Raw genomic sequence first — 14,685 nt, forward strand, 5'->3', positions numbered from 1 at the left:
GCAGTCTCAGTTTCTAAGACAGTACAGGGGAGGGCTTTCCACGGAGAATTCCCAGGGGCGCAAACCCCACAGAGCCCCCCTCTAACAGACGAGAGGGACATGCAATCTGCGAGGCCTCAGCGGAAACCAAAGCGGGAAGGAGAAGTAGCTGGCCTCAAGACACACAGCAGCTCAGAGGGTCGAATTCTAGATGCTTCTTAGACCCTCCCTGAGTGAGGCCGGAGAGGTGGGGGAGGGGAGTAGGCAGGGTTGATTTCAAAATTCCCCATGTCCAGGCTGTCACTCATACCAATGACATCAGACCCTCTGAAAGGGGCCCAGGCATTAGCATTTTTATAGCCTTCCCAGGGTGTGCCAATGTACAACCGGAGCTGAGGACAACCTAGAAATCTGATAGGGATAGAGCTGTGTAAACTGAGGACACCACCAAATGCATCTCAAAGCAGCCTTTCAGGAATGGAAGGAATAGAGCTTTCTAAAAGCAAACTGAGTCGGGTCTTCAGCACCCCTCTCTGCATCACTAATATCTCAAAGGGGAGAGAGGGCGGTGTAGAGCATCCCAAAGGGTCGGTGTAGACAGGGACAGAGCTAGCTGATGCAAAGGGCCCTGTGACACGCAAATCGGGGCACCACACCACAGAAGCCAGAAAGCGAGCCCTGGGCCCCAGAAACAAAGGAAATGCTCACTGAAGGCCCACAGCTTCCCTTTTTGGGGCCTGTCCCCACCTCTTCTCTGAGTCCTACCCTGCCCCCCTCCCGGGGAGGGGGAGGTTAATCTGGAGCTCCTGGGTTGGAGTAGAAAGTTATCTTACACAGTGCCTCATACTGTAGTGTTAAAGACTGTCTCATCAGGTCTCCTGAGGGGCTCTGTTTTGTAACCAAGCAGCGCTTACAGAGGAGACAGGGCTGACCCCTGTATACTTCAGCCCCTTGGTATAGGGACAGGAAGAAGTGTCAGTGGCAAACAGGAAGCCCCAGCCCTATTGCACCACCCGAGGAAGGAGACTAGAGTTGTGGCCTGGGACCCTGCCAAGTTCTAGAGATTACCAAAGATTCCACCTCCTGGTTCCTGAACCTGAACCTGTCCCAGACATGGGCAAAATTCAGGCTGCCTGGAAAGGAAACGGCACACCTTGCCTTCCACCTTTATTCAATAAAAGGCCCACTTACTGGCCAGGCCTGGGTCCTCTCTGGGGCCTGTTCAGCTCACTGACCCCCCCTTCCGCGAACGTACCTCCTCTATTCCCTTTTCCAGGCGTTCAGGACCCACCCTCACGGCTCTCCCAATCACTCCACTCAGGAAAGAGTCTGGGGCGTGGAAGGTATTTGGTAAGGGGTGGGCAGGTGGAAAAGGGCTTAGCTCAGGAGAACTAGCAGAAGACTAGTCTCAGGAGGCACCGTGACACCTTCCCCCACCAATCAAGAACAGAACAATCACACTCTTATTATTGGGCTAATAACAAAACACCAGATGTGAATCATAGACAGCTACCGTAAATGAGAGTTTACTGTGGGCCACCGAGTATCTGCTTTGGCTCATTTAATCCCCACAACAACCCCACGGAGAAACCTCAATATCCCCATTTTGAAGATGAAGCAAATGAGGCACAAAGAAGCGAAGTAACTTGTCCCCAAATACACAGCCAGGAGGGGGGTGGGGTCAAACCCCGGGACTGTGTGAGTTCTGGCAAAGCAGAAGCCTCTTGAGGTGAAGGTTAAAAAAGAGTTTTTAGCTAAAACTCAACTGAGCCAGCCGCATCCTTGAGGAGGGGTCACACTGGAGTGTGGACCTGAGGCTCTGGAGGGCTCATTAAGTACAGATTCCTTTCCCCCTCCCTACCCCCCCCCCAGCTTCTGATTCAGTCCTTCTGGATGGGGTCTGAGGATGTGCATTCCTAACAAGCAAGCTCCCCAGTGACACTCACACTGCTGGTAACAAGGCTCTAGAAGCTTTATCTTCTTCCTTACAAGAAAGAACCCACAGGGAAGGCTTCATTTTCACCATTTTACAGATGAGGAAACAGAAGGTCCCAGAGGTTAGGCAACTCGTCCCAGGTCACAGAGCCGACAGGAAGCCCAGGACTCCTTCTGTGATGCTCTGGCTAAGCGCTGGATATGGGGGGCTCTGGGCAGGGCAGGCAGGAACGAGGAGGGGAGGCTTCCGCTGCCAGCCACAGCGGGCCCGGTGGGCCTGGAGAAGGCAGGCAACTGAGTCAATGGCTGGACGGACAGGATGTAGGTAGAGCAGACCCTGCAAGGGGCCAGGGATAGAGACCCCCGGCCAGGGACTTAGGCACCTGCCACAGACCCTAAGTCACACCTACCCCTGTCCAAAGAATGAGCTACCGCTCATGTTCATGGGTCCCACAAAACACCTGCTCCCCCAACCCGGAAAAAGCCAGGGGGGCTGACTGATGACAGGTAGGAGGCCCCTGCTGACGGGAAACTTGGCTCCCATCCCCAGAGGCAGCCCCTGCCTGGCCCACCCTCTCCAGATGAAGAGCAGAGATTCCAGCCATGCTGAGCTCCCCGAGAGCAGCTTGATCTGCAAAGCCCCTGCTCTTCCTGCCGCCAACTGGGACCCTGGCCCGCTCTGCTCAGGCCTTCTGTGCACAGGGCTGAGTCCCCAGTGTGGCTGGAGCAGAGATCTGAGGAAATAGTCCTGGGATTCCTGCCAGAAGGGCCTGCCTCCCATTCCACACCAGCGGGCGGGGGGCCAGGTGAGTGACCTGGAAAGTCACCACTGGGACTCACCCAAACAGTCACCTCACAGGCCCGGATGAGCAACTACTTGCTTGTAGGAAAGTCCCACCAGTGTCCACAAGCTTTTGACCCTCTGGATGGATGTTTAGGAGGAAACCCAAAGGCCCTTAACCTCATATCAGAGAACCAGGGTGTTGGAGCAAGACCAAAAAAAAGGCATTAAGGAAGTAAAAACTCTAGACAGAAAAACCTGTGTGTGTGTCTGTGCACGCACGCGCGTGCGTGCGTGCGTGTGTGTGTGTGTGTGTGTGTGTGTGTGTAGAATTTAGACTGGCTCAGAGGAACCAGAGACCTAGAAAGCCAACCTTCCAATTTGACAGACCCACCAAAGAAGGACCTGTCACATCTGCCTCCCTAAAGCAGCCCCTTCATCACCTCCCACCAGAGGGGCTCTGCCAAGATTACCCCCTCAGGGGCTAAGATTCAGCAACATGCGAACTTCTGTATGGCTGAGGTGGGCTGAGGCGAAGAGTGGGAAGTTGGCAGAGGCAACACTGGCCCTAATAAGGCAAATAGACGAAGCATTCCTTGACCTGCATCTCCCAAAACCAAGGGCTATTTTATAGGGTAGTTTCATGTTCTACCTTGCGAAGGGCAAATTAAGCTTTCCTCCAGCCCAGTAATTATGGGATTTAGGTGGAACCCAGTCCCACAGGGAGGGCCTGAGGCCTGGATCAGTCCTTGTGCCTCGAGCCCCCACTCACTGTCTGTGGCTAGCCTCTCAGCTCTGCGGGGATGTGCTGACCTATGCGGGCAGGTGAGGAGGGGCTGCCTCCAGCTCCCCATTTCCTACAAGAACAGGTTTCTTTCTGGCCACTCTTCCTGTTTACTGAGTGACTTCTCGGAGACTCATCTCTGACCTCACTTCCCCTTCCTCGGGAACCCCAGCAGCTCTTCCTTTTTTGGTGCTAGAGGCTAAGATTGAGCTTTGTGTGCAGAGATCTTGGGGTTTCTGCTCCTTGCTACCTGGGGCCAGGAATGGAAACCCAAGAGCCAGGATTGCAGACTTCCTCCACTCCCCAACCTCCTCCCCAGCCAAGACGGGCAGGCTCCTGGCGCTCCAGAAGCAGTAAGGAAGAAAAAGCAAAGGACGAATCCAGTGTGCGCTGAGCCCTCCCCTGGGAAAGCCATGGGGGACAGGGGGTGATCACACCCACCCTCCTTTCATGTCCTTAACACCCTGTGTGTGGAAAAATTCACCCTCACAGCAGATCTCAGATCCTTCCTATTACCAGGAAAGGCGGCACATCTGGGGGTTTCCAGAGCATTTCCAGGAGGCTGAGGGGGAGTTTTCCACCAAACCACATTCATACCCTCTGCCTGCCCTGCAGCCAGTGACTAACCCTAAAGAAAAATCAGCACCATGAAACACAGAACTTCTCCTCCAAATGGGCTTCAAAGGCCAGCTCTGTAAAATCTTTACACTCCCCCGCCTGTCTAGGATTAAAAGAGCAGCCTCCCACCGGGCAGAGAGAAAACAGGCAGAGCCAGGTAAAGAAACTTCCAGAGTCCAGTGGGCAGGTCTGTCCCTCCCACACCTAAACCCTCACTGACTCGCTGGAGAGCCCGACAGGCCCTTCTGGGAGCTCACTTACCAAGGAACTTAAAGCTTTTCCCACAGAACAAGGTGTCCCACTGAAAAGCCACTTAATCCACTCCCGTGGCGCCTAAACAGAGCCGCATGACCTGGTTTCCCGGTTCTGGGTCCCGAAGCTTCCCAACCCCCTTTCACCTCAGAGTCGACCTGAGGCTGGAGCGTACACACCATCTCCCCTTCTCCCCACCCCACTGCACCACGTCCCTGATCACCTTGTCACATACACAAGAAAGTAATCCTTGTCCCAAACGTCTGTGTGATCAACTGTAGGATCCCATATGGAGCTTCAGGAAGAGGGCGCCGCCTACCTAAGGCTACCCCCCATCTCTCCGGAGCCCTTGGGGCCTCATGGACCCCACCAGCTAACGTCCTCCCTGCACGCCAGCCGCCCTCGCCCTGCCCGCCGACAGAACATTCAGCAGCCATACCCACGATTTAGCAGGTCCAGTTGAGCCCCAGGTTCTGGAACACACACAAAGTACACTCGAAATTGAAATGTTGAGGCTGTCATGCTCAACCTTCAAGAAAGATGGTCCCAATAACCCACCTCTACCTGGTTTGGACCTTACTCACTGCAAGACAGCTCTGAGGTTCAAAGCACGGTGAACCCCAAGTGCACCCACTCAAACTCACCACAGAAGCCGCCGTCTGGGGCCTGAGGCCCAGCTGCCAGCAACCAGCAAGCCACACCGGCGGCCAGCTCCGGGGGCCGGGAGCACTGCATTCGTCAGTGCCTGGCTGCCTGCGCCCCACCCCAGGGGAGGGTGGCAGGGGCGGGACGGATGGCCAGGGTCCCGGGGCCCTGCCTGAAATGAAATCACCCGGGACCAAACACCACCACTCTATCGCAGGGCTCTTTCTTTCCTTGTTATGTAAAACAAACATTTTTATTTCTTTTTTTTTTTAATCTTTTTTTTTTAGATTTTATCTATTTATTTTTAAATATTTTATTTATTTATTTGACAGAGAGAGACACAGCAGAGAGAGGGAACACAAGCAGGGGGAGTGGGAGAGGGAGAAGCAGGCTTCCCGCTGAGCAGGGAGCCCGATGCGGGACTCGATCCCAGGACCCCGGGACCATGACCCGAGCAGAAGGCAGACACCCAACGACTGAGCCACCCAGGCGCCCAACATTTTTATTTCTTTGACACATACAGAGAAGCAAAAAATTATTGAATGATTCCAATTCTATGAGCTACCTAGAACAGGCAAATTCACAAAGACCGTGCGTGGAATTGAGGTTACCAGGGGCTCGCGGGGCGGCAATGGGCAGCTGATGTCTGATGGGTACAGGGTCTTTGTGGGGGATGACGGAAGAGTTCTGGAGATGGAGACTGGTGATGGTCGTGCAAGGCTGGGAGTACACGTTATGTCACTGCTGTCGTCGGAATGTTTATGTCCCGCCAAATTCCTATATTGAAATCCCAACCCAAAATGGGATGGCATTAGGAAGTGGGGCCTTTGGGCATGATTCAAGGGGGTGGCTCCCCCCTCACCAATGGGATCAGTGTCCTTCTCAGAGACCCCGCGGAGCCCCCCCATCCTTCCTGCCACCTGAAGGTATAATGAGAAGTCTGAGATCCAGAAGAGCCTCCCACCCACCTGTACGGGCACCCTGACCTCATACGCCCAGCCTCCAGAACCGCAAGAAAGGCTTCCCTGGAGTGTTCAGCTCATTCAGTCTGTGATATCCTGCTGCAACAGACCAGACAGCCCCTGAACTGTGCACTTAAAAATGATGAAAAGGACAAATTTTCTATCATGTATATTTTGCCATCATTAAAGATAAAAAATAAAAATATTTAACTTAAAAGAAGACTAAGATCAGTATCTCCCCCAAATTTCACCACTCCAGAGACAATCACCATGAACATTTGCCTGTACATCCTTCCAGAGACAAACAGAGGGGAGGATATATTTTACAAAGAGCATGGTTTGGTAATGCTTTTGAGAAGTATCATATTTTCACATGGCAATAAATGCACATCGCTCCCCTATCTTTTTGGTAGCCCCATGGTATTCCAGTGCATAGATATGCAGGTCTTCCCTGCCACCCAAAAGCAGAGGGCTCCTATGAACGCATAAAGCAAAGGAACAATTACCATTAATTTATATGGGAAAATGTGTTAGCGTTCCCAGACCCCAAAATAACCTCTCTTAGGTTTTTCTGATACCTCGGGAAACATCTTGCTAACAGGTACACATGGGATCGATTCCCGCATCGGGCTCCTTGCTCAGCTTCTCCCTTTCCCTCTGCTGCTCCCCCAACTTGTGCTCTCTCTCTCTCTCTCTGATAAATAAATAAATAAAATATTTTTTTAAAAAATCCTCTTCGGATTTCTTTCTGTTAGCAAAACAGGTACTAACGTAGATCTTTCATAAAAACCAAGCGGCCTAAGGCAAACAACTTTGGAAAAGCGAGGGATACCTGGACCATAATTAACATGTTTGCTTTTTGTTGGGGTCTAGTCTCCATTTCGGTGGTTGTTATTATTGCAAAGAATGCTGCAAGGGGCATCCCTGTGCACATATTTTTTGCACTTGTCCAATTATATCCTTAGGATAAGATTTCCTACCTGTGCAATTGCTGAGTCAGGAACTCCCTCGGGAGGACTGTCAACAGAGCTTTAGGAGTAAAATCACAGCAGGGATGTCGAATTCTGCCATACAAAGGTCTCTTTCACCACGTGGACTTTTCTCGGCTTTCACTTGGGTGTCCGTGGCATTGCATAGCAGTTCAGGAAAGTAGGGACTGTCCTTTCCATAAGAAACCAGCCCCCTCCCTCCCCACCGCCCTGGCCACCTCCTCAGGGAACACACCACGCCTGTGTCATAAAAAGAAGCCGCTATACCAGGAAGGCAGACGGCGGCTCGGCTAATATCTGCTGACTGCCCCTTCGCTAGCAGGAAAGATCACAGCAGAATTCCAGGATGGCCCAGTGCCACTCATGCAGTTGTTCAGCATTTATCACTGGTCACAGCCTAGATGTGACAGCCACGAGCAGGTGCACTCAGTTTCCTCACCTAGCCAAAGGACAGCCTCTCTCCAAAGCGTTATGATCGGCCATTCACGGGCCATCAGAATACTCACTCCCAAATCTGCCAGGGCACCTTTTATCTTAACCAATGAGCAGCAGATGGCTGCCTGAGTGCTGTGTACCAGGCTCCCGTCTGAACGCACGTCACAATATCACCAGGAGATAGTTAGAACTGCCATCTTACACTTGGGGAAACTGAGCCTCAGAGGCCTTACATGACTGTTTAACTGCAGCCTAAAGCCTATCCTAGGTTGCCTTCCCCCCGAAGTTAACCCTAAAACAAGGATCCCAATGCAAGTGGAAGAGGGCTGGAAAGTGAAACAGGGAAGGGACAGCAGCCTGTGAAGGAAGCCAGTTACAAGGCAACTCTGATGGACAACATAGCACAAGCCCCCACGCCACCCCAGCAGAGAAGCAAGGGAGCTGGGGTATTTATATACCTTCTCTCATCAGTCGCTGGTTGAGGCCAAGGGAACACAGGAAGGATGCTGACAGTATCTACCACATTGCCCAATATCGTGCGGCTGGAAATGGTAAGATGCCATTCAAACTCCAAATCCAATACTCTGCATTACTGGTTCAGAAATGAGCAGTTGATCAAACACTTAACTGAGTGCCAACTAGGGGGAAATGTGACGCTGGTGAAATAAGCCTACTTGGCCAAATCACTTTGGATTGAGATGTCCAAGGACAGCACAGGTATCTTTTTGTCAAGTTTTATCAATGGGATGAATAGGAAAAGCCCTTCTATGTCACTTTGCTCATCTCACGGGAATTAGCCAAGAGCCCTTCCCTGCCCCCTTCTTCGGCGTAAGGTTTCCCTCTCTGAATCAGCCACAGCTGGCTTGGGCAGGAGTCCTGCAGCCTCAAGCTGTCATCCCAAGCAGATACATCAACCTGTGATTATAGGCTCCAGAGTCTGCCTGCCATCCCAGGAATGATCAAAAATGACCCACTGGACGCCCCGCCGGCTGAGTCTGGAGGATGTCCCTGTTTACTGTGCCCTGCTTCCCCTGTGCCTCCCGCCCTACCCTCTCCCTCCAACTTCACATACCCTCCATGGGAACCCACAAGTACGCCAAAGAACTGAAACCAGCAATCACAGGTCTGCAGGAGCTTACCCCACCTTAAGGACTCACTTAAAAGTCTTCTGGAGATGCAGGGAGGTGTTTAAATAGGACAGTGTGTCATTAGGGTAAATCACTGGACCATATTGTAAGGAGTGGTGGGAGAAACAGGGAGGTGGCAGAAGGGGACCGCTGCCCTAGTTTTAGAAACCCAGTGGTAGCAGCTCTTAGCAGCTCTATCTTGAAGTCAAAGACTGGCCGCCCTGTTCTGTTCCGAGCACACTGCTGAGACCTGCCCAGGTTCTCACCCTGGGGGAGAGAAGGAGACATGGGCAAGTCCCAGTCCCTTTCGCGCACTCCCAGCAGGATTCTCTGGCAGTCGGGTCTCCCAGTGAGGACACCTCCGGCCCGAGGATCCTAGGGAGTACTGAAGGCAATCATCCGGCCAAGTTCTTTTGTGCCGTGGGCCAGCCATCGGCCCTCCAGCAGAGGTGCCAGGATGTGCAGTGCTGGGCACCTCTCCAGCCAAGTCTCTTGGCCATTCCTAAGCAGCTCACGCACAGAAGGCAGACACGAAGCTTGGCTCCGGGGCCCCGGGAAATAGACCAAGAAATCAAAGCAAAACCAGGGGGTGACTGAAAGGTCCCTGGCAGGACAGCGCAGCTGAGAAACGGAAGGCTTGAGGGATGGAAAACAGGTGTAGGGCATCTACCACTGCTAAGTGACCTCTAGGAGAACACAACTGGAGAGAGGGCCTGCGGCCCTGAACAGAAGCTGTGTAGAAATGCAGAGACGGGGGCTCTAGAGCCCCGGGGGCGGGATAAGATCCCCCTCACGAAGATGGGGATCCTGCCACCCGAGGCACAGGTACACACGCCCGGGGCCCACGCAGTCAGGTGCAGAGGGCACCCCTTCCCCACCCCACCCCCGCCTTCCCCTGGAGGGGGGCATGCCCAGGGGACCCACCCAGGTCACCTGGCCTCCTTTCAGCCAGGCTCCCTAAAGATGCCCCTCATTCTAACTGGATTTCAACAGCACAAAAATGATAGCAAGGAACATGGGATACATCTCGGCTCTACCCCAGCGAGATCATCCTGTCTCCCGATAGGCCACCCCTGCTCTCCTGTGTTCTGAAAGGGGGGGTCTGGTTGTGAGTCCTGGGCACACAGCCTCCCCAGCCCAGCCCACACTCCCAGGTGCCCACGCGGGCGACATCTCTGGCTCCCTTCCTTCTAGCCAGGGCAAGAACCACCTACCATCCTTCCCAAGCTACCCCACCTCTCCGAGCTCAGCCACCACGTGAGGCCCTCTTTTAGTGGGCTGCCCGGTCCAGAGGAGAAAGCACAGCTGGTGCCCACACTCACCACCCCACTCCAGGGTCTCTGATCCCAAGTGGGCACCTCCCAGGCTGACTCCACACTTAGTCCCTGGGACACCGCCTTTGGACACATGTTAAAACAAAACAAAACGAAAAAACACCTCCCCTCAAAAAGCCCAATCTATCTTAGCCATGAGAAGTGTCTTTAATTCCTCAGACCACCTGCAGAAAAAGTTCCCAGTAAATAAGTGCAGACTGGTAAGTAAAATAAATCCAACCCCAGATTCCTTCTCCAGAAGGTCTGGAAACAAGGCCCCTGGCTCTGAATCCCAGCTGTTTAAAAGAATCATTGTTTCCAATTCTTTCCTCCCATTGTACCAAGATCAGCTGGGGCAGGAACAGAGTCCCACTCCAGGATGAATTATTATTTGGCAGCTCCCTGGTTCAAATTTTCATTCATCACATGAAGGTACTTACTAGAAACCTGGCCCACGCTAGTCACCGCCTCCGTCCTCTGGGAGAACCCGGATTCCCGACACCTGGGAATAAAGTCCGTGCAGCATTGAGAAGCGCAGCGCTGGGCTCCTGCTGTCACTTTAGTGAGTGGCAGAGGTGTGCGAACAACCCAGGAGCCACAGAGAGCCCCACAGTAAGATGGAGCCCTCCGTCGCCCTGCCGGGCCACCGCGCTGCTCCGAGCTGTCCCTAGGGTTCTCCCAGTTTAAGAGCTGAATGCAAAGCAGGCGCCCGAAATGCAGAAGTGCCTGTGTCGCCCAAGGAACCTGCCCCTCTCGGGCGAGAGAGGACGCAAAGCTGAGGTCCCCAACGACCTCGGCGCTAGCTGGGGAGGCGGGCGGGGAGACCGCAACGGGAAGTGCCACGAGGACCAAGGGCCCCAGCGCCCCCGCGCCCTTCAGAAGGGGCCTCGGGCGCGCCGCCTGCCCCCGCCGGGTGCTGGAACCCGCCTCTGGGGAACCGACCGTTGGGCAGGGAAGACGGGGACCCGCTTGGGGTCGGGCACTCCCCCACGCTGTCCGGGCCTCCCAGCCCTGCACCTGCTGCCGGGCCCCGGCTCGCCAGGGAGTCCCGGGAACCCCGGGGATGGGGCGGGGGCGCCTTCCTGTCGCCGCCCTTGGTGCGGAGGGAAGGAAGGACCCCCAGGGGTCGCAGGGGGAAGACGAGCTTGGAGCCACAACTTTCTCCGGCCAGAGGCTGGGCGCGCAGGGGCTGGCTCCTCCGCGGCCCCTGGGGGCTCCGCACGCCCGGGAACCCCCGGCGGCCCCGGGAGGAGAGAGGAGACCAGGGCAGGCGAGGACTGAGGCGCTGACCTGGACCAGGCTGGGAACACCGCGGGAAAACTTTCCGCGAAGCTGAAGGGAGGCCGGGGAGAGAGGACCGGCCCGCGCCCGGCACCTTGCGCCCCACATCCCGCGCCCGGTGCCCCGCGCCCCGAACCTTGCCTGCGTCCAGAGCCGGATGCATCGCCCGCGGAGTTGGAAGGTGGGGGCGCCTCGGCACGGGGGTGGGGGGGGGCGTTGCTCCAGCCCGAGTCCGGGTCTGCGAGCGGCGGGCCCGGCTCAAATCCAGCCCCGCAGCGCAGGCGGCGGCCGCGCGATTGGGGGTCGGGCGCCCCGCCCTCCTCGCCTCCCCTCCGCCCCTCCCGCCCTCTCTCCCGCCCCCCTGCCTTTATCCGTCCCTACCGCGTCCGATCGGCCTCTCTCCCCGTCTTTCTCTAGCTCTCCATCTCTCCCCCGCCCCTCTTCCCTCGCCTTTCTTCCTCCCCGCGTCTCCCGCCCTCCCTCCTCCCCTCCCCTCCCCTCCTCCTGGGGGGCGGAGCCTCTCCCCTCCCTCCCAGACAATGCTGGGGCTGCGCGTCCCCTCCTTCCCCTCCTTCCCTTCTTGCGAGTCGGGGCTCGGGCTGCCAGCGCTTCTTCCGGGCTGGGGAGGCGGGGAGGGGGTAGGAGTGCAGGGGTGGAGAGGATGGACTGGCTCCCCTCACCCCATTCGCCAATGCCCTCTTCAAGCCGGATGGAGTCTTGGCCCAAGTCCCTTGGCTCGCCCCGCACTGTGACAGCCACTCCCAGGGAACAGTCACACTGCCTCGCAGAGCCCACCTCGAGCGCCCCGGATTCCCCAGACAGTGTGGGATTCATTTTCTAACACCCCGCCTTATTCCAAAAGGGGTTTGAGCTGAGCGCGGGCTAAGCAAGCCCCCTTCGACAGGCGGGTGGGCAGACGTTACCGTGAGTGAAGGAGGCCAAGTTTCTTTGTCCACCTCTCACCTCCCTCTCTCATCCATCCCTGGACGGAGGACTCTCAGTGCAGAGGAAGGCTTAGAGCACCCGAGCTGCGGGGCCCCTTATCTATTTCCTTCCTCTTATCACAACCCCCCCCCCCCACCAAATACATGCCGCAACCCTGCAGGGTGAGTCTCCCTGTGTCTAAAAGGAAGGGAGCCTAATGGTTAATGGGTAGCCAACCCCCAGGGTACAGCCGGCTCTGCTCATCCCTCCTAAAAGCCAAACATTCTTTACTAAATTCATTGTTTGGATCTTGGAATGTGTCTCCCTTAGAAACAATGTTATAAATGGTGATGTGCTTCCCAGCCCAGCCACAAAAGCCTTTGAACCCAAAATGCAGCTGTAGGGTGGTGCTGCAAACTGTGTCAGCTACCCTGGAACAAGAAGACCACTGATCGGCGTTTTGTGTAGAAAAAAAAAATTATCTACTTGTACTTTCCCCTTGACCTATAAACACAAAGCTCTCCCATTAATATTCTCCCCTACCCCTCAGCCACTACTCTGTATTGGTAAGCTTCTTTCCTTTGCAGGTAACATGAACACCATCAGGGGACTGTGTTCTGAGGACATGGTGTTTTCTCTAGGACCTCAGGTCAGAACTGCAGGGAGAGCTCAGTAAGAGGCACATCCAGAGCCTGGAGGGCTTCCAGGAACCCAGGAAGTCTTCTCTGAGAGGCCAGCCTTGCGAGCTGGAATCCCTTAGTCGCTACTCCAATCTCCCGAGAGAAGCTCATTGGCCCAGCTCGGGTCAGGTGACCATCCTATGACCAATCAGCTGAGGTGGGTGACTCCTCTTGGGCAAACTGCGGGCAGGAATCCTGCCCTTAGGCGCTGTTTAAAACACAATCCAGGCCTTGGGGCCCCTGTTTGGCTCAGTGGGTTAAGCATCAGACTCTTGGTTTCTGCTGAGGTCACGATCTCAGGATCCTGGGATCAAGCCCCGGTTGTGTTCCGCACTCCTCTGGGAATGTGCAGGAGATTTTCTCTCTCTTCCTCTGCCCACCCCCACTCTCTCTCGCTTTCTGTGTAAAATCTTTAAAAAAAAAAAAAAACAAAACAAAACAGAATTCATTCCCTTCTACTTATATTTTCCATCTTGCTGAATAAATTGATTAATTCAAGGTACCAGAAAACATCTTTCTTTTCATCAATTTCCCCATACAGAAGCCACAGAAGAGAAAGGAAAAGGTTCTTATCCTTCCAGGGAGTGTAGGGATGATACATCTGTACAGATTTAATGCTTCGCAAATATTAAACTGATACATGAAAGCCCACCCTCAAAACGATCTTTTCTTGCCACCGTCCCCCCCTGGGGACTGGCCCGAGAGGCACATGGCTCCAGGGAAGCAGCAGATAACCATTGTCTAGAACCAGTTCTCCAAGAGAAACATAGTGCAAGCCATGGGCGCAATTACAATTTTCTAGCTACATTAAAAAAAAAAAAAGCCAAGTGAAATTAATTTTAATATATTTTATTTAACCCAATATATTCAAAATATTACCATTTCAACATGTAAACAATATAAAGACATTACTCATGAGGTATTTTGCATTCTAGTGGTGTACTAAGGCTGAAATTGGGTGTGTATTTCCACTTCAGCACATCTCAATTCGGACGTTAAATTTTCATCACAAACACTTGATCTGCATTTAGGCTTTATAAAATTTCTATCTGAAAAAGTCGAGTCACATACCCAAGTTGTTCCAGACACACTCTAAAGTTACCCAATAACTGAACTGAGTATATCAGTTTTTACATTTAAATTGTACACCCATGTGGCTTGTGGCTACCATATTGGGACAGTGCAAATTTAGAGAGCCAGGAAGCCACTGACTGACTCAGAGTCTCAAAATCGACTTCCCTCATCTCTTTAGCAAAGCTAGTGGCAGGAATGTCAAGCATGGCCAGAGAGAAAATGATTTTCCAAATTCCTTATGTCTCCACAGAACATCGCAAGAGGCAGGCTTTGCCACTAGATCAGAGTTCTACCACACGCCTGGGGAGAAGGAAGGTATGCAGGGAAGAAATGGAGGCCCAAAGCCCACTCTTAGGTTCCCAGTGGATTCTAGGAGAAGAGAGGAAGAAGCAGGAGACAGACAGACAGTCGGAAGGAAAGGTTGCATCCTCCCTGATTGTGACCTTTGACCAGAGTGAGGAGGCATGTCACTGGGTTAAGGGAAGTTCTGAGGAGATTGCCACGTGGGCTGCCTACCTCCTTCTCCCCTGTTCTCGGGAACTGACCTAGGAGAGGGGGCCGCCTCTTTAAAGTCAACTTAGTGGACCACCATGGTTATACAGAGATAGGGCCTGGATTTAGTTTCTGGAGTCACCTGTAAGTGCTGTGTGGCACAGACATGATGCAGAAGTTCCCACCTGCTCCCCAGGACCAGGGGCCTCAGAAGGAGGCTAACTTGTGAGTCCCAGGGTTTTCCATGGGAACTGTCTTAGTCTGAGTTCTCTCAAAAACAGAACCTGAGATAAGGACTTGGGTGCCTCCCTTACTTGGAGTTGATCCCAGAAAGCAAAGAAGTGAGACAGGCCTGGAGGAGAAGCTAATAAAGGGTGTACAACGGGGGCTCCGTTCCTCTGGGGTCCCTTTGAG

General features: G+C 53.9%; 1 protein-coding gene across 9 annotated transcripts in view; it reads right to left on the minus strand.

The window, feature by feature from the left end:
* Positions 1 to 12,077, minus strand: part of RASSF2 (Ras association domain family member 2) — a 42,598-nt gene extending 30,521 nt beyond the window's left edge. The window contains exons 1-5 of one of the 9 annotated variants that reach the window (XM_025875973.2): positions 11,483 to 11,565; positions 10,261 to 10,322; positions 6,937 to 7,922; positions 5,963 to 6,055; positions 5,606 to 5,771 (exon numbers count right to left, since the gene is read on the minus strand). The gene's annotated coding sequence lies outside the window, so the exon portion shown is untranslated. Of the gene's footprint in view, positions 1 to 4,993; positions 5,081 to 5,605; positions 5,772 to 5,962; positions 6,056 to 6,936; positions 7,923 to 10,260; positions 10,323 to 11,237; positions 11,416 to 11,482; positions 11,566 to 12,024 lie in introns of those variants that run through there. The other 8 variants (XM_025876353.2, XM_073878350.1, XM_025876354.2 and 5 more) reach the window with 8 other exon arrangements.
* Between the last annotated feature and the right edge of the window lie 2,608 nt (positions 12,078 to 14,685).

The sequence above is a fragment of the Callorhinus ursinus genome, unplaced genomic scaffold (assembly GCF_003265705.2).
Source record: "Callorhinus ursinus isolate GAN/ISIS: 27379988/994484 unplaced genomic scaffold, GSC_fseal_2.0 scaffold29, whole genome shotgun sequence".
Taxonomy (NCBI): Eukaryota; Metazoa; Chordata; class Mammalia; order Carnivora; family Otariidae; genus Callorhinus; species Callorhinus ursinus.